The 20,635-nt window shown below is 37.2% G+C and overlaps 1 pseudogene; it reads left to right on the top strand.

The window, feature by feature from the left end:
- Positions 1 to 740: 740 nt before the first annotated feature.
- LOC145063936 (peroxidase 5 pseudogene) lies at positions 741 to 1,181 on the top strand (annotated as a pseudogene).
- The last annotated feature ends 19,454 nt before the right edge of the window (positions 1,182 to 20,635 follow it).

Genomic DNA, 20,635 nt, shown 5'->3' with positions numbered 1-20,635 from the left:
AAAAATATATCTAATGTATTTTTATTTCAAATCAAATAAAATCGTTCATTATAAATATACAAAGCAAACTAAAAGCTAAAAAATGTATATTCTATGAAAAAATTATCAGCATTACTTTCAAGAAAAGTTAAAGATCTTAATATATTTTATTTTCAAAGTGCAAAATAAATATTAATCTATAAATAAACAATTTTAGCCTAAAAAAATTTAAAAAGTAACTGATAAAAACATTTAAGGCGGCCCACAAACCGGTTAAACATGTGTTTTCATTTCTAACTTTTTTTTTTGTGATAACCAAAAGAGAAAATGACACAAATGTCCTACGAGTTTTATAGGGTTAGTTCATTTAGTCCTAAACTATTTATATAGCTTCATGAGGTAATGAAGTCATTTTGTCGGGTCAATCACGTTCTTTTGGACAAAATGAAGGGGTCACCCGGTTATCTCTTTGTCACATAGACATTTGTTGACCAATTTTCTTTTAACCCACATTGACTTTGAATGTACAACCCCATGAACCACCTCATAAACCTAGTACTATTCATCTTCTTCCCCACCTTATAACTTGATAATCAACTGACCACTCACAACCGTTCATCATCGTCGGTGTGGGAGATCACAATTAAGCAAGATCAAGAAGATGTATTAGGTGGTTAAATGGTTCATGAAGCTTTGTATGTTTTTTTTTGAAATAGAGAAGCTTTGTATATTGTGCATGCTTCTGATGACTTTGGATACCAATGAAGCTCAAAACAGTTGAAACTGGGTTCTATAAAACCACATGTCAAACTGCTGAGAAGATAGTATGGGACACGATAAATAAGGTAGTCACCGCCAACCGTGGAAAGGTTGGAGGAATCATTCATCTCCACTTCCTCGATTGCTTTGTGAGGGTACGTAGTTCATCAGCTTCATTTCTAATTTGTATTAGTTTACATCATTTTCTAACTTTTTGTATGATACACTCATAGGGTTGTGACACTTCACTTCTACTTAAAACAATTCCTGACAATGAAATCGAATCAGAGCAAGATGTCAGAGCCAATGAAGAAACTCTGAGAGGACTTAAGATAATAGATCAGGAAAAATCAAAGATAGAAGTTGCATGCCCCAACACTATTTCATGTGCTGACATTCTGAAGAAGAAGAAGAAAAAGAAGAAATCGGGGTGGTGCTTCTAAGCACTTATATTTCCGTTTGTGGTTCTCTTGAACTCAGATCGTGTGTAAGTTAGAAAGTAATTTTTCGATTAGGTGTTTGGAAATAAGGGTTTTGTTTGGCTGATTTTTCGAAACTGTTTTGAAGGTGGGATATTATACTCCTACTGAATCTCGACACAGACACCAAATCTTTGAAGCCATGGTTTGGGGGAGGTTATTTAGAGTTGAGATTACAGGTAAACTTATGGATCTATTAGAAGGAGATGGTTTCAATAGGAAGGAAGAGATGAAGAAGACGATGGTGAGCGCCTGGTAGATTTTTTTTGCAAGAGAGAGAGAGAGAGATGAGCCCCAAGTTTTGTCTATGTCCCACTCAAACCGGCTAAAACAAGTAAATGGGACTAAAAAGACAGGTCTCCCACGAGTTGGTTTCTTAATAAAGCCACGAAATAGTTCAAGGACTAAAAGGACCAACCCTAGAAAGTTTGTAGGGTATTTGGGTCATTTCCCTTAACCAAAATCACAAGAAGTAGTATACTAAAATGAAAATTAAAATACCCTAAGGCCTAAGACACAAACTAATCAACTTGCACTTAAGGCCAAAGCCATAAACTAATCAACTTACATTAAGAACTTATATCAAATTATAAGGAATTTATAGAAATTATTAATGTCATGAAAACCTGTGAGATTCATAACAAACATTAAATATTATGTCATCTTGATGGTGAATTGATTTCTATGGTTAGTTTGGTGATATTCATACTTTTTATTTATTTACAAGAACAATATTGATGGTTTCAGTTTCTAGGACTTTTGGTCTTTGTCATGGGTCGTCGTTCAAATATACTACATTTTGTGACACTCTACTATTCACATGATAATTGTTTGGTCTTTCTCATATTCTTTCTAGTGAACATTTTTTAACATTTTTCTCATTTCCCTCACTCTTCGTTGATCTATTTTTATTCTCCCTTCTAGAATCTCTCATATCTTTGATCATCTTCCTAATTTTCATTTAAGTTTTCGTTGAATTCATATATGTTCAAAATATTTAGCAAAAAAATTCTTAGAAGAACCAAAAACAAATTAGATTGAATATAAATGACTAATGATTTTTAACTATGAACATGAGAATTTGCATTAAATTAAAGATAACTATTGTTAATTAAGAAACACGTTAAATCAAAACCAAGAAATGAACAAGTCATTTTCATATTTTGTATCATAACCCAAAGATGAACTCAACCATTGTCTAATTAACTAGAAAAACAAGAAAACCATAAAACCAAACCAGTTTCAAGTAGGGTCCATGACAACCCAAAAAACATAACTAAGAAACACTATCAAACCAAACTTATTTCCTTGACTGCTTGCTCTTTCCTTTTGTCTGTCTTATTTCATCTTCTAGTTTTCTTGATCATATGGGATACACCTCCTTGTCCCTTGCAACTTCTAGAATTGTGTTTCATGTTGTGGAATTACTACAAATAATTATGATGTATATCCTTGTTAGCTTCTTCCCTTGAATATTATTTTGTCCTACTTGCACATCTTCAGCCTTCTTTTCTTCTAGGGTCGACCAACTTGTCTATGATGATTTAGCATTGTTAGTGTAGTTGGATACCTGGACATTGGACACATGCCGCATCTATTAAAAGGTTTATATTCACTTTATATGTAGTTTTACAAGGGTTTATTCAATAACAATCATGAGCCTATTGTTCAAATAAATCCACTTCCATAGCATTCAATTTCATAGCCTAAATAACTGAATTACTTGTTTGCATAAAAGGCATGCTATTTCTCATAGTTTTGTAACTACAACTCTTCTCCTTGACATTTACAACACATTTTTCCATCCATGGACTAGTGAATTGAATTTGTATCCCCTCTTATCCCCATTATTAAACATACAAGTGTACGTACTATGATGCATCCTTTTAAATAGTGTCTAGCCTTTAACATCCAATCTTTTATACATTAAAATACTATGGTTTATAGAAAATAATCTGTCAATGAGGACCATTTATAAAATATGGTCCCAAATTTTTTCATTTCATTTACAAAGACATTTGTAAAAATATTATTTCGGGTATTACAACCTATACAAATAAACCATTATAAAGTTGCAAGATTGCTTACATCATAGAAGCTATGCCTAGGTTCTGTCCATTGGCTCTTTGTTATCTATCTTAACACAACTCTCTAGGTTGTATCTCAATACCTAGAATACATCGCATTTCAAAAAAATATGCAAGACAATAATCATCTTGTGGGCTACATGGGTTAGACACAAAATCATTTGATAAAACTATAAGTTGACATGCATTTATAAACATAATGCAATGTATGTTATGGATGTCCACACTTAATACAATTCTTCTTGGGCCGTCCCGGGTCTCAGATATCCGTTGAATCTGATATCCACAAGAACCACCCCAAATTGGGCTAGTCACATAAGTGACAACACTGGTCACATAAAGTGATAATAATATACAACCTTAATTGTGTTGGTCACTATAGTGACAAAATAGTCCCCATGTGGACTGACACTATCTCATGACTATGCAATTCACTCACATGATGTATCATCACCACTTTCTTTTATTAACTCAATCATACACAAATGATTGATGTTATGGTCATGCACTTTCTTATCATTGCATAGTAAAATATTCAACATGATATAACTGTAAATACATTTCTTTAATCCTTTTCAATAATCCATATAAAAATATATAGCTAGCTAACCATTACTCATAAAAAAGTTCATTTATTCGAAAGCATTTATCTTTCAAAAACCTTTTACTTACTCTTTTAGAAAAAGTGTTTCTTTATTCACTAGCTAAAAATTATTTCTTTTCAAATCATAAATATTCACAAATCATTTTCAAATATTTCACACGAACATTACTAATATGCCATGTACTCTAAGTGGGAAAATCCACATGTACTCACATAGTCAGTTAGTGAAGATTAATTTTCGATCTGGTTCCTAGCCTCATGTTATCTTTTAGCTCCACATTGGCCCAACCTATTTGGACAAATACCAAGCTCCTCAGAACTTGTCCCAATACACTTAGGAGCTCATTTATCATATCTATTACGCTGACCTTTTCCTGATCACTAACATAGCTAGGTAACCATTTGTTACCAAATCAATAAGCTCTTCAAAACTATTACCAAAAATACTAACTTCGTAAATTGATAGTCCAATCTTATATTCGGACAATTCTTTGAGCTAGGGTTTACAACCCTCGTCGCCCAATCAAGAGTTTCACTACGGAAACCTTTTATCCGTTTTACCAATTAGTTCATAATAACACTGTATTACAAACTTTAATACTATATTAGTTTATCAACACTTTACGACTCAATACTTACGTAAATAAAATTATGTATTAACAATCGAGAGGATACCTTAACCCAAACGGAATTCGTACCCTTGTTAAAACAATTTCACTACATCCGTCTCTAAGCCGTAATTGTCGCTCACAGACTTCAAATATCAATTCTTGCATACCGACATAAAAATGTACTTACGAAGGCCATACGACACTACGTATCTACTTGTAAAACTTTTTGGAAAAAATACAAATATAGAAAATTGCAAACTATTTATAGGGTTTGAAACCTGGTTTTTGCACTGAGCTCCCTTTAAGGTCGTGTCGTGACCTAAGCTACGCGTCACCTGCAAACCGCCACGTGTAATATTTGATCGACATGTGTTTTTCATGATTCAACACTTATCATGCTATGAAAATCGGTTGTGGATCCATGACGTGTCGTAATTGACCGTTTGACTTTGACTTTCGTTGACTTTCTCAAAATAACAACATACTTTTTATCCAAACTTCAAACAGTCATAACTTTCTCATACAAACACCGTTTTTGACAAATGGCATATCCATGGAATCGTCTCAGGGTGATTTTTTTTTCTTATTATTACTCCTTCATAAAGCAAATCGGTTATCAAATTTATAGGTCGTTACATAGCCTTTTAGTGGTTGTAGGTGTTAATGACTCCTTACATTTTTTCAATCAGCTTTTGAACATTATATATACTTTTCATTATATGCTCTTTAATATATTCCAATACATTTATTATTCGATTATCCATACCATTTAAAATCCTAGAATTAAAACCTTACATATATTGTTCAAAAGGACATCCAAATATGCTCAACATATGGATATATTAATGAAAAGAATGACAATGTTAATTCATATAATTTGAGTTCAACAACCTATTTATATTATTTCCATCATGTGTTGTCTAACACATCCATTTCATCTTACTTTTAACTCTTTATTAACATTCGCTTCCTTTATATGTCAGGTGTTCCCAACCATTTCAACATCCTTGTCTGCCTATCAAAATCCGTCATATTTACTATCATTTTTTCTAGAAAGTTTTCTTCATCAACATTAAATCATTATACAAATTATTATCACTCTCCTCACTATCATAATTCAGAAGTATCAAAACTGTAACAACTGAGTCTTGATATGTATCTTGTTGTGACCCTGTTTTCGTTCGATTATTTTTAAAAAAGAATATAAATATTATAATAATTATATATATATATATATATATATATATATATATATATATATATATATATATATGGAATCATTAGGGTTTTAATTAATTTAAAAATGGTATTTATACGATTATTGTCATCTATTTGGTCAAGTGATTAATTAAATACATAAGAAAGGTTTAATAATAATAATTATACAATTATAATGACATTAATGAAGGAAAAGAGAAGTAGGAGGGAATAATGGTGCACTTTAGAAATCTCAGTCATATGATGCCCGTTTCTTCCTGACACGGCATTAAGGATATTCCATCCCTTCTTTTTCTTGAACCTGCATCACATTATGGTTAAAGAAACTATAACTCTCGTAGATTCGGACTAGAGAATTAAGATATAACAAGCAGTAAAACAACATTTCTATAAAAGGTTATTTAAGATAAATAATCTTAACCAAAGTTATAGTAGATCTGACAGGGATTCCATACATATAAAGAACTCTAAAATCCGACTTCATATAAAGAAGTTATGTTTCTTCGAAGTTTCGTGATTAAACCAACATGGCTATACGTATAATAAAAAGTGAATTTTAGATAGATTGGTTATTAGCCTAAGTAATCTAAACAAAAGTCGTAGTAATCGTAAAACTGATAGCATACATATAGAGAACATCTAAATCTGACTTCATACGGGGAAGTTATTATTTTTCAAATTTTCAATATAGTAGTGCACAACACTGAAATCAAAATTTAAATCGGTTGAGTGTTAGCCAAAATAATGTAAACGAGAGGTAAAGATCTCGTAAATATGAACACGTCGATATAAATACAATCGAGAATGGACACCGTATAAAGGAATTATGATTTTTGAAATGATTTTAACAACCTAGCCTCTATAAAATATGAATTTTTGATAGAGTGAGAACTAGCTTTTGGAATTTAAAGGAAAGTTATAGACCCCTCGAGAGGATTCCGAGAATATAAAGAAAGTCAAAATACGGAGCTCCTATGCGAAAGTAGTGATTTTCCAAACTTTTCAAAAAATACATTGTAGAGTGATGACGTGACACCACCAGAAGGCATCACATGGCAATGTCGGGCGCCCAACTCTTTTGCGAGACCAAGCGACATGGCACAATGAGGGCGTGACACGTGGCTCCATGAAAATGTGACACATGGAATGGCCAGAGACAGCTCAAGGCAGAGGTGAAACATGGAATCAACCAACAATGGACACATTAGCACCAGGCGTGGTGCGCCTATATGTATGGCATGGCGTTCCCCTCTCTACCCCTATATATTGTGTTTTCCAGCCTAATTCCTCACTCATTCCTCTACAAATCCTCTAGAAACCTTTTACCATCCCTATCCTCTATACTTCCTAGTTCTCAACTACTTTAGCAAGGCTCTGGAGTGCAAAAGCCCGGTGACATAGAGCTTTTGGTTTCAGAGTTCAACCAGTAGAATTTCTCGGTTTTCGCTAAAATTCATGTAAGTTGAGTTGCACTTATTTTATTTTAAGTGTAACTTATATTTAAGTTCATAATCATTATTATGAGCCTATAAATAAGATTTATCAGTGACTCCAAGTTATTATACTGATTAATCTACTTACGGCAATGATGTCTATGCTGGATTTAGTATACTTTGTATACCAGACGGACCCTACCTCTGATATGATCCTACATGGTTGTTCCATACTTGATAGATCTTAATGTACACATTGGTATTAGTGAGGAATCTAGACTATCATTAGTCACGAGGATCATTAGACAAAGACTCAGTATTAATCATACTTAACTCACGTCAAAATAAAAGTTAAGGTGTTAGGCGAAGCTCTGCCCAAATCACCAGTCATCCACCTAAGTCAGGTGAGTGCATAGTCCTTTTAATGAACATGATTTTAACACAAGTATTAATTAAAGTATTAAATATCTGTTAAAAAGTGTATATGTGAGCTATATGCTTATTTCCAATAATATGTATTAGAAATCTATTTGAGGATATACGATATGCGAACTGGATATGGTTCTAAATGTATTAAGATATATATATCTATTATTACATGATAAAAATAATAGAAGTATTATTAGAGAAAGTGTATAAAAATATACTAATACTAAATAATTTGTATTAAATATATGCATTGGATTAGGATAATGTCGCCTAAATAGAGTCGGTATTGGAAACCTAGTAGTTTTGCCTGTTAATGAGATAAGACTCATTATGGATGCCTAGGTCAATTAAGTTTGACATCGGGTAGTCTCATTTGGAGAATGTATGTAACTTAAGAATGGAGAGTAGAGTTCCATTTCATGACACTTCAGGCATCGATGGTATGGAATACATACTGGAGTACAAATAGTATTACTTTTTGGATGACTATATATGATGGGTGTAGATCAAGCAACTGTAATGGTATGGCTAGTCATCTCATAAAGTAATATGACAGCACTTGATCATTCTTTACGGTCTTGTAAATTATGTTGCTAGTGTGGGTTCATAACCTACAAACATAGATGAAATGGGATACCATATTCATCAAAATACTCGGATGACCCGAGTGCCTTTATGACTTTCACCAGCCAAGGAAGCCCCTAGATGTGCATTCAAACCCTTTCTTTGAAACGGTTTATCTTGTAGAAAATCATGGACTAGGATCTCTGAGGGTCGATTGGGATGGGTATAGGTATGAGGTTTTATATATATATATATATATATATATATATATATATATATATATATATCCAAGTAGGAGATATATCTATATATATTTTTTGGTAACAGTTGGTTTTGTAGGATTAAGAAATATATATTATAACATTGTGGGATTGAAATCCCTATGTATCTCACCAAGTTTCCCGACCCGACCCACTCTGTTTGTATGCATCACATGTATCAAGACTTAAGCTACTAGAACTTTATTAGGATGTTGAGTGATTAATAGAAATCTTGCAATGGTGTTAGAACCATTAGGTCTTTATGCTGTAACTCATGTATCTGTATTGATTATGACATCCTTAGGATTTTATTTGAGGCAATCTTGTTCTCAACAGATTTTTATATACTGGGATTTTTCTCTAATGATAAAATGATTTTTAAAGCATAAAGAGAATTTTCTTTTTGGTTCTGAAAAAATAGAAGATATCACAGTTGGTATCAGAGCATTATTCTAAGCGAACTAGGAATTATGAGGATTTCTAGACTTAAACTTAGAGCTTAAGTGATGACGGTGAGAGTTGTGTCTAGAATATTTTAGTTAATATACCTAAAACAATAATAAATACACAAGCACTAGAATATTTTAGGGTAAAAGGCTTAAATAAATTATGATCTAAATAAGAATTATTATACAACATAACTTAGGTTAAATACCTTAATTTATATGTAAAGTAAGCGATAGTTTACTTTAGGAAAGATACCTAATCTGCTTATATGTGCTAAATGATTTATAACATGCCATAGGTTACCTATCTAGATTGCTACTATTAGAAAGGGTCTAAGGTTTGTTGCCAACCTTGATTTGGAAACCTTATGTGTCTAGGATTCTAACTGTATAAATTAATGTATTAGAACTGGCATGTAATTTTTCAGAGTAATAAGGAGGATTATGCGTCTAAACATATCTAAAACATTATCTATCATAATATACTCGTGATTGTGGTACCCTAAACAATTGTTCTAGTGTACAGAATGTCATGGTAAAAACTCGTTGCAGGTGGAGAAATAATAACGAAAACCGACAGCCTGAGCATGTGATTGGTCATGACCGGTCATCGCACTTCCACCCGAACCTATCACAATGGCAGGAGTGCAAGCAATGCTAGCTGAGCATATGGAGGAGGCCAAAAAATTGATCCAAGGGGGAAAGAAAAAAGGCATGACACCGATTGTTGAACCAGTATTAAATGAAGTTTAGCCCAAAGAAGGAAGTTGTATTAAAGCTGTAAATCAAATTGAAACACGTAGGTTTTAGAGAAACAACATCGAAGAGGAGGTTGACAGGAAAGGATGCAAGTATGAGGATTACATGGCATCCCAACCACAAAGTCTTTATGGAGAACCGGTTCCAAGGATATTTATGGTTTGGATCTATGAAATGGAAGTAGTGTTTGAAAGTTGCAATTGTAGAAACAGATGAAAAACAATCTTTGCAACCAAACGACTAAATATCGGACTATTAAGAAGATGGAAACAGTTGGCTAATACCATGCCAAAAGGGGAAGCAAGGAAGATGTCATTTGTAACAATTGGGAACTTCCCATCACCAATTGTCATTAGAGATTAACATCAACCAATGATAAGGATAGAACTTTTCATATTATAGGAAAATATGATCAATTAAATGATAATAATAGGGTCAAAACTGAGCGACCAAAACGTTATATCATTTTTATGATGGTTAGTGTATTTGGAAAGTACACAATAAAGTGATTCCAATGATATACGTTGCAAAAATATGACTCCGGATAAAGGAGTTATGATTTTATAAATGATAAGAACCAATTGCATTAATAATGCTATTAACTTCAAAATAGCATAAAGAAATCGGTTGAGTTTCGGCTAACGTCACTAAAAGGAAATCCATAGTACTCTAAGAGATAAGGACTTTTAAAGGAAAAAGGTCAAAAATAGAGTTCGTATGAAGGAGATACGTTTTTTAGAAAAATATAAAATACGGGTTTAAAATAAAAGTCAAAATTTAGCAACGTGACCTTAAAGAAAGTTGCAGTACTAGTAGAGCGCTATACAAATATATAAAGCTGGTAAGAAACAAGATTCATATAAGGAATATATGACCTATTATAAAAGATTTAAGGGTGCACGCCATGCTCATCACGCACACTTGAAACCCAGATTCGTCGAAGATTAGAAAGACGTGGACCATCAGAAGTGTGACATGTGGCAAGCTCTGGATGGAGCCACGAAGTGGGTGCACGTCGTGCTTGAAGTGCATCGTGCGCACAACCACTATAAATAGAGGTGCTCACATTCTAATTTTCTTGTCCCAAACACTCACCCAAAACCCTCTCTATACCTCTCAAGCTGTTTCGGAAGTCCTCCCAATGGCGCGAAGTTTCGGGTGTAATGGATTGGATGCTTAGGAATACGATACTAGAGTGAGTTCACGGCCCCTATTTCACTATTTTAAATGTTTTACCCGGGAAAGCAGGGGAATACATGCTTATCAAATGGTTTTATCAAAATATATTTATATCTATAAATATCAAATCATTTTATAAAGCTTAAATCCTTAGGATAATGTAGTTATAGATATTATGCCTCATTGTAAGCTATGATATTATGCTTAAGATTTATGATACCCGATAGTCTAGGAAGAGAAAATACCTAGATGTTATAATGGCCAAATCCCTAGGGTAATGTAGTACTTAGAATCTATGTTGGTCAAATGTAGGGATATGCACCATACCTAATTGTTACTCTGCCCAAATATCTTGTTTTTAAATAACCATAATTAGGGTGGGTGTATATATATATATGAATACTTATATATGCAAAATAGTTATAAGATCAAAAGTTATAATTATCAAATATAAGATAAAAGGATTTATATTGTCATAGTTATAGGAAATCCCTAAGAAGGATAAATGAACAAATATAAATACCTAAGGTTAATGTGTTAGTGAGACGATAATATTCATCCAAATTCCTTGATTAAATTCAGAAATCCTCGGTATCTATAATCGTTATCTTGCGAGAGCTAGAAAGATATGTATAGATCTATACGGGGATTGACACCCCCATCTACGATTGCTAGCTATAATCCCGGAAGTATAACTTTCTTATTATTCACTATTCGACGTTCGATGAAGCGTCATGACGGGGAAAATTATTAGTTAAACAACTTCGATTATGAGGGCTCATGGTAATACATTACAAAAACCTTAAAGATCCGACTATCATTACGGATGCCTTAGAATGGTAGATAAAATATGTTAGGGTTGTTAGTTATCCTACAATGATTATAAATTAGGATTAATAAAATATCCTAAAGGACAATAAGATAGGATCGTTACATATCCTATAAAGATAGTAAGTTAGGATTAATAATACATCTTAAACGTTAATAAGATAGGGTTAGCAGATAAAGAGGTGATATAATAAGACATAGGAAACTAGGAATCTAGAAAGGCAAAGATTTATAAAAAGTTTTCAAAAGAGTTAATTATACTTTTACCTCAAAACTTGTGAACTCACCAACATCAAGTTTATATTTTCAAAAATCGCAAGTGTTCCTAGGATAGAGTAGAAATAAAGTCATTAAAGGATTAATCAAGTCAGTAAAGGGTTATCGGCATTAAGACTTGTAGATTCTTGTTTAGTTAAGGTGAATTATGATCGGCGCTCTGTGATTTGGGAAATCTATGTACCGTCACCACTCGGTATTTTCCACCATCAGTCGGGGAGGGTGTGACATATTGGTATCAGAGCTAGTTGTTATAGCAAATTAGTATTTCTTTAGGAATTATGACTATAGATTAGGACTCTAACTTGGTTTGTCTTGAAACCTATAAATAAAAATATTACTGATAATTACGCTACTGATAGACTACGTACTGGAGAGGTGCCTAGGCTGAAACTGTCAACTTGGATTGTTGGATTTCATAACAACTATACGCCAAAACGGTCTTTCCCACCGACTTTTCCTACCTGTCCAAACCTTACTTAGTCTAGAAGTAAAAAACAATAATAATCTCCAGTCTCGAATAACATATGGAAATTTATAATGAAATCCACAAAGACGGATATCCATAATGGTTTCGTATGTAGAGGTTGAGTCACTCCTACACGTAGCCTGGTCAACTATGTTTAGTCTTGATTGAACCAATACATCGACTGAATTGGGATAGATAAACTATAAAACAAAAGTCATATATACAAATACAAACAACATACATAAAGTGTATCAGAATATATCGTAAGTATCAAACCTAAAAACCTCAACCTACTCATTGTTGCTCTCATATTTAGCCTCATCGTCCTATGTGCCCTCATCGTTGTCATCATCAGTATCTCTGGGATGTATGCTTGAAGTCCCTACACCATCATGAAAGGTTCCCCGTGGCTGAGAAGGATGTGGAATAGTAGGACCCGCCATAGGAAAAGGTGGATGGTCGATCCCCAGATCCTACATCTCCCCAACGATCGAAGCCATAATTCAATGACACTCCTCTTGTGCAACAACCAGACACTGCATCACATCATGTAGAGTCGGCTCTGGTTGGCCGGGCTCCGTGTATCTAGGCCATTGACGCCTCACGATGACAGAATCAGGGATATCCTCTGGCTCCACCTGCTGGATTAGCTCCACGATATCGTCCTCCGAAATCCTCCACTACTGCCCCACTCCCATAACCAACACCTGTATCTTCTCGTGAGCGGTAGTACCCATCTCCCGAATAGGCATATGAACCATCCCACTAATATCAACCTCATAATATAAGGCCAACCTAGTAATCCAGCGACCCCTGCAAATCCTTCTCGAAGGTGTGGAACCTAGAGCCATGCTAGATAAGAAGATATAAATGGCAGAGGGAAGATGAAGGCAAACCTCCATCTGAGTGATGCACCACATATAGAAAAGGATGCCAAAGGGAACCTTGTCTCACTCCTGTCCATGACAAATGGTAGAAGCAATCAATCGGTGAATCAACCGATAGATAGGAGAATGGAAGGTGCTCTCCTTGGCCGTCCAGGAAACATAAGTCCCGGAGCGTGACCCCGGACTTGCATGTGGTTGTACTCCTGTGGTGGCGCAGTAATACAACTGTCAAGATAAGCATAAAAATGAGGACTCATAGTCTACTCATTAGTATAAATCCCTAGACGCCTCCCCAGCTCGATCAGGCTGCAGGAGCGGGATACGCCTACCAAACGAAAAGTAAAGACCGATCGATCAGTCCAACTCGTCGAGTCCTTCTCAAAGAGAACTATCGAAAAGAACTCTCAGTAGAGCTCCTTGTAGACCACCTCCTAATCCCTGAAAACTCATTGTCATCCATGGCAGACAAAAAGCTCGAGACCACAATCATCCCACAGTACACGGGTAAGGAACGACGCTAGTCGAGTCGTCAGCCCAGAATCATCTGCCACTCTCCAGGAAAGCGCATGGGGAATACTAATCTTCTTGGATAGAAGAGCAGTCAGGAGAGATACAAAAGAGCTCTGATCAGTAAGATCATCAGGGAACTCTAGAAATGGATGTGAAAGCCAGTTAGGAGGTAACTGACCCGCAACTTGTTGACATCGTCTCGCCAGACCTATAAAAAATAGGCCAAAAAGCATTTAGGAATAAGTTCGAAACGATAAAAGTTGCATTAGGTGTTGAAATGGGAAAAACATGCTAGGCGTGCGATGTATGCGAGTGCACGCAGTGCACATGCATCTATACGGCACACTCCAAGAACACGAAGAACATCAGGCATCGCAACCTGCTATTTCTTCAAAATTTCGACAAAAAAATCATATAGGGAGGTTTGACTAAGATTCTATAACACGAATAGGCAAACCATTTATTCTAAAACATCACAAAATTACAGATTTAGTTAAAAAAATTCGAAAATTTAAAAATTCAAAATGAGGATCAATGGATGAATTAAATACAAAAATGATTATATATGAAGTAAAATCAGTAGGATGAGATGCTTCAATGATCATCTATTTCACAAAAACTAACCCAAATTCATCAATTAAGAAAAACCTCAAAAACGCAAAAAACTCAAAAATTTAGCCCAAAATCTAAGTTAGGATTAAGCATGGAAGTTACCTGGAAGTAGAGTGATCAAACGTGATGAAGAAATCGAAGATTTGAGGCAGGCACGTGAAGTGTGCGTTGTGCGTGTGGGACCCAGTCGAGACAAATCTGATAGGAACAAAAGGAATATTGGAAAGGTTTCGAATGAAGCCAAAATTCGACTTTAATGTTGATCTGCTGCAAGTGCACGATATGCATATCGTATGTCCGACGTATGTTCAAGATTTCAAAAAATTTACACTTTTCATCCTCAAGAACCATTAATTACCCTAGATACTAAAAGCCTTTAAGATTTTAATTTAATTAAAACATTAAGCTCAAGGAAAAAGGATTTCCTTGAAGTAATAGGAAGTTTAATTCATTTAAAAGTTTCTAGGAAAGCAACAGTAGTAGGAAAATTCATTCTTAATAAAAGTTGCTAAGAAATCAATAGTAGTAGGAAATTGCATTCGTAATAAAACTTGCTAGGAAAGCAACAATAGTAGGAAACTTCATTCGTAATAAAAGTTGCTAGGAAAGCAACAATAATACAGGAACCCCATTCATAATAAGAGTTGATGGGAAAGCAACAATAGTATGTCGTGATAAGAGAGAACAAAAATAAAAGAAAAGATACTAGTAAAGTCTCTATTTAAACAAGTGATAAGGAGACATGTCGTTAGGATAGCAACAATAGTAACCTACAAATAAAAAGTAGTGTTAACCCCTTAGGAACAAAAAATAACCTTCTTACTATTATTTCGGGACAGCAACCCAGCTATGTTAACCTTGATTGACCCGACCACCATTCAGACCACGATTCAGCTTCAAGTCTCTAATGCATTAGGGAATCTCAGAGCTAATAAGGAAGGGAGAAGAAATAAGGAAGGTATTCAATTGACAAGAACCTATCAGGATTTTCTCAACAGCAGGTCGAGATCATTCTATGGAGATAGGGGAGTAGATGTTGCGATCTATTGGGCGAAAGAGATAAAGAGTAAGTGTGCTAGTGAACATAGAGTTAAGTTCACAACTTGCATGCTCATGGGAAGAGCTATCCTCTGGTTGAGTATCCAGGTCAAGGCTTTGGGAGTAGATTAAGCCTATGGAACTCCCAAGCAAGAATTAAAGAAGCACATCATAAAGGAATTTTGTTTTGGCAGAGATGTGGCACGATCCGAGCATGAATTTAATCATTTAAGCACCAAAGAGTCAGGATTAGCTTTCTATATGGTATGCTTTGAGTACCTAGTCACCATATGCCCTAAATTGGTCAACTCAGAGATCCATAAGATCAATGCATATCTCCAAGGGTTAGCTCCCCATATCAGAGTCGAAGTGCAGTCACACCAACCTAATACCTATGAGGAAGCTAAATATTTATCCTTTAGTCTCACGGATCCTGTGCCCCAGAACCCAGGAAGGAGTAAGAAAAAGTCCAAAGAGCTCAAGAACAAGTAGGGAGGAATCATCAAGGGCAAATCTAGTCGACCCTTATGGAAGGAAAGAGGAAAGGAAGCCTCATGAGAGATCATCCACTTCACCAAGGGGATACTTGGGAAGACTCCCCTTGTGCAAAAATGTAACATTCCAAATCAGGTACTACCTTGTAACCCTTGAATTATTTCAAATATTTCATAAGAAGCCCTTAAGTACATTGGGCGTACTTATGAGCACGCTTAGCATACTTAGCAAAAAGGATCGGGAACGGGCAGCACGTATGATGGGCGTACCAGAAGTACATTAGGCATACATGCCGGATGTCCAAACCCTAATTTCCAGACATGAGACCTATATAAACACCCTTAACTCATTTGAGCCTCACCCTAAACAGCCTCCTTCGCCTTAAAACGTCTCTGAAAACCCTAATACCATTTCTGAGTGCATTTTGAGTTTTAAGAGTGCGTTTTGTGGTCCTTATAGTGTTCATTCAAGAAGGAGAAGTTGTCAAGGAAGCTTGGAGTGTCATTTGGCTTCAACAATCTGCATATAGTCGACCTTGAGGAGCTTTTGGAGGTATAAAGCTTGGACCTTTCCACCTTAATCACTAGAACTAGCTAGGGTTTTCTATTTTGGTCCCATTTATTGATTTTGGACCTTTTCTTATGAGTTGAGTAACTCCAGATGATGGAAATGTCATATTTGAGGTCCTTTGGTCCGTTTGCAACATAAAAATGGAGTCTTGGTGGGTGTTTTGACCTGATGCATGGGTTAAGAACCTGAGAAAAGTCTTAATTGGGTGTTAGGAACATATGAGACATGCAAAGACATAAAGTTGCCAACTTTATGCCCTAGGTCGTCTTAATAAGCTTAGATATGACTTTTAGACGTAAGGGAATCGAGTATTAAGCACTTAATGGAGAAACTAATTAATCTGTTAGTACGCTGGCCGTAACCTAGCGTACGCAATGTGTAAGTCTTAGAAACTCAGTACGTTGTGCATACCACAGTGGTACGCTAAGCGTACGCACCACATATAGGCTTGGATTTGTTTGGGCCTTTGAGCTGTTAGGCCTCATTTGGTTATTGGACCTTGTTGTATTTTTGGAATAGTAGGTCATCTTATCTGTTTTGGACCACTGATGTTATGGTAGGGCCTTATTGGGCCAAGAGGCCCATTAATGATTTTTAGACATGGACTTTGGGCCCATTAACAAATAAAGGATATTTGGGCCTTCATTTGGGTCCCTTTGATTATGTGATGTCCTAACATGGATTAATACTATTATTCAGCACAGGAGGTTACAGTCAGTTAGGAGAGCAGTTTCAGATTCTTCGGACAGAAGTGAGTCTTCTCACCATACCCATGGGTCTAAGGAACCAAGGTCGGCCCATTATGTAATTATGGTATACGTGTTAGTCATTTATGTGATTTGATATGCTATATGATTGTGTGTTACTGCGTGGAAGACCCTGGGGAGCCCGTGGCAATTGGATGTAAGACCATGTGGGGTAGCCCATGGCATTCCAAGGTAAAGACCATGTAGGGTAGCCTATGGCACGTTGGATGTAAGACCATGTGGGGTAGCCCATGGCATTCCCAGGTAAAAACCATGCAGGGTAGCCCATGGCACTAAGGTGTAAGACCTTGGGGGATCCCATGGCATCCTTACAGGTATATGTATGCACGGCTTATCTGTTATAGGTAGCTATTATAGCTAACACGATATGTGATATGTGTAATGTGTGTGTGGTATGCTCTGGGAAACTCACTAAGCATTTAGCTTGCAGATTGTGGATTTGTTTCAGTTACTTCAGATCCCAAGGGCAAAGGCAAGGCGTGATGGCGTGACATGCACTCTCTCCCAGGCGTTCTTATGGACACTCTGATGTTTGGAATAAAAGTTGTATTTCACATGTGTTTTGAAAACAATTATGATTAGATTTCTTAAATTATGGAAATGTATTTGACTATTCCAAAAATGAAAATTTTCTTTGAAAAATTGGGTCGTTACAAGTTGGAATCATAACCTTGGTTTGAGGGATTCAGGCACACTCTCGAGTGTGTCAGGACTCAAACTAAGGAAATGGGTAAAATTCTTTTCAAAAATAATATAAAAGGTTTTTGAAAGAAAGGAACAAATGAGAGTGCAACGCGTGTGATCAGCCAAGCCAAGTATTTAGTTCCCCAATATGTTAGCCATGTTATACTGATATTTGAGCTTTGTTGATCATATAGAACTTGCTATGTGTATGCTTTTAAAATTGTATATGGTTAGGAGCTTATAGAATCAGAATGATTGATTTGGCCTTATTTCCTGTTCTTTGTTTGGTTTCGGTCCTAGGGTAAAATCTTTTATTCGAAAGTCTATTTGATCCTTTTCTGTGTATAATTTGCATGCATAAAGGCAACCTGTTATGATTGGTCTCGTTGGTATGAGTAGAGAAAATCTTAGGATAGCCTGAGACTTGATGTATGAAGTACATGTGGGATATGGGTTAGTTTTGGGACGAATTGAAGTTATCAGGTAGAGCATTGGGGAAAGGTACATGTAGGTGTGGAAGGTAGTATTGGGCCCGTACTACTGAAAGCACAAGACTTGTAACCGAACCAATGTTAGATCTGACGACTTCAAGGAGGACCGGTGTGGGAAGATCCCTTATATGGAAATCCTGATCGTTGTGATTTATGACATTTCAGTTCAGCATGGTGGTGACACGATTTGGAGCAGGGGGATCAGGATCAGGATCTGGATCCGGGGATGGATCAGGTGACACTACCGATGTCATCGATGAGAGGCTGCGTGAGCTTATCGCAACCGAGCTTACCAGGGGAATCCTTGACGCTACCCCAGTCATCTTTTGGACGGTCAAGGAGGGTATGATGGAGATTATGGAGAAAAGACCCAGGGGATTCAGAGCTGAGATTGCTGAGGGTTAGGTTGGGGCCCAAATTCTCTCATTTCGGGAGTTCAAGGTGTGTGGGGTGCCGGAGTTTTTCGGGTTCAGGGACCCCATTGTTAGCCGATGCTAGGTGGCGGATATCGAAAACGCCTAGAGCACGAGTTATTGCCAGGATACGGCAAAGGTTGGATTTGCTTCTTGCATGCTGAGAGACAGGGCCCAAGATTGGTGGGGCGAGGTTACTATCCAGGTAGGAGCAGCCGGGGTGGCTGAGATGACATGGGCCAAGTTTGTCTGATAGTTTTATTTGGATTTTGCACCATCCATTGAGGTGTAGAGGATGGTGAGGGAGTTCCATGAACTCCAGCAGACCACCGAGATTGTGGCGGAGATCACCGCCAAGTTTCATGAGCGAGCTTTGTTGATTCCTCAGTATGCTACTGACGGGGATATGCGAAGGACGAGATATCATTCCATGCTGAGGGATGATATCCGGGAGTGTGTGAGCTTTACAGGGTGAAAAACCCTGAATGAGATGGTGGAGAAGGCCCGGGAACGGGAGATGGAGTTAGACTTCTGCACCAAGCGGAAGCCAGAGCAGGCACAGGCAACAATGGGATAGGCTAACAAGCCTAAGAATTCAGACACTTCCAACAGGAGCCAGCAGGGTCAGGGCTGGTGTGCTAAGTGCGGGAGATTTCACAGCGGGGCTTGTCAGATAGTCGGGATATCAGGATGTTACTCGTGTGGTCAGCAGGGCCACTTGAGCAGGGATTGCCCAAAGAAGGACTTGATATGTTTCCACTCCAACCAGACTGGCCATAAAAAGTTTGACTGTTGGAGGTTGTAGGGAAGGGGAGTAGCAGTGGCGGTGCCTGCACCCGCCGCACTAAGGATCAACGATGGCCGCCCTGTTAATGCGGAAGCTCCGACGGTGAGGAGCCGTGCATTTCAGCTAACTACCGAGGAGGCTCGGGCAGCACCAGACATCGTGTTTGGCCCGTGTCTATTATTCTATGTTCTTATTATTTGTATGACTTATGGGTACTTTATGCTTGTATAGGGACCTTTTTGGTCAATGGTATGTCTGCCCATGTTTTGTTTGATTCGGGTGCTACCCGATCGTTCGTATCTCTTGCGCTTAGCAAGAAGTTCTGGGACACACCGGGAACTTTGGTTTCCCCGCTCGAGGTAGAGATTGCAGATGACCGCACTGGGAGTGCTGCGAAGGTGTATCAGGTTTGCGTCCTGAATGTGTTGGGCAAGAGGTTTCACGTGGATCTGGTCCTGATACCGTTGCGAGGGCTGAAGGTGATCGTTGGGATGGACTGGTTGGGGCCCAACGGGGCCATGATTGACTGCGAGCGGCAGTTGGTTAGGGTTCGAACCCCAAGTGGGGGAGAACTCGTTATGCATGGTGAGAGAGCCTCGTAGGGGCCAACTCTCTGTTCGGCTGCGAGGGATAAAAGGTTTATGTAGCAAGATTGTACGGGAGTTTTAGCTTATATATCGGATACAAGGGTAGAGACCACGAAAGATGTGGGCGGTGTGCCGGTTGTACAGGACTTTCGGGATGCTTTCCCCAAAGAGTTACCGGGAGTGACTCCGAAGAGGCAAGTGGAGTTTCGCATCGACTTGGTGCCTAGTGTCGCTCCGATAGCAAAGGCACCTATCGGTTGGCACCACCTGAGATGCAGAAGTTATCTACACATCTTCAGGAACTGCTAGACCGAGGGTTCATACGTCTAAGCAGTTCCCCGTGGGGAGCACCGATCCTTTTCGTGAAAAAGAAGGATGGATCACACAGGATGTGCATCGATTATAGAGAGCTGA

The sequence above is a fragment of the Lactuca serriola genome, chromosome 7, assembly GCF_051521515.1.
Source record: "Lactuca serriola cultivar US96UC23 chromosome 7, Lser_US96UC23_V15, whole genome shotgun sequence".
In the NCBI taxonomy this organism is placed as follows: domain Eukaryota; kingdom Viridiplantae; phylum Streptophyta; class Magnoliopsida; order Asterales; family Asteraceae; genus Lactuca; species Lactuca serriola.
The sequence above is the reverse complement of the archived record's forward strand: the minus strand, read 5'-3'. Positions and strand labels throughout refer to the sequence as shown.